The sequence below is a fragment of the Notothenia coriiceps genome, unplaced genomic scaffold, assembly GCF_000735185.1.
Source record: "Notothenia coriiceps isolate Sejong01 unplaced genomic scaffold, NC01 NC01_scaffold00004321, whole genome shotgun sequence".
Classification (NCBI taxonomy): domain Eukaryota; kingdom Metazoa; phylum Chordata; class Actinopteri; order Perciformes; family Nototheniidae; genus Notothenia; species Notothenia coriiceps.
This window is the reverse complement of record NW_011337022.1, coordinates 4,161-4,372: the sequence shown is the minus strand read 5'-3', so window position 1 is coordinate 4,372 and position 212 is coordinate 4,161.

Here is a 212-nt window from a genome sequence, read left to right as displayed (position 1 = left end):
ATTAGGTTGTATCATTATACTAGTTTTGATTAAAAACAGAAGAGCTACGGTATCACTATAGAGTGGCGAAGTCCCTCCCTTTCCGGTGGACCTCATGGGACCTTATTTCGGAAAAAGTATATCTCAATGGCGAGAGAAAACGTATCTCTCGATCCCGTTTGAATTGTGCTACGAATTACACATATGATGTTTGTCTATCTTAAAAAATAATT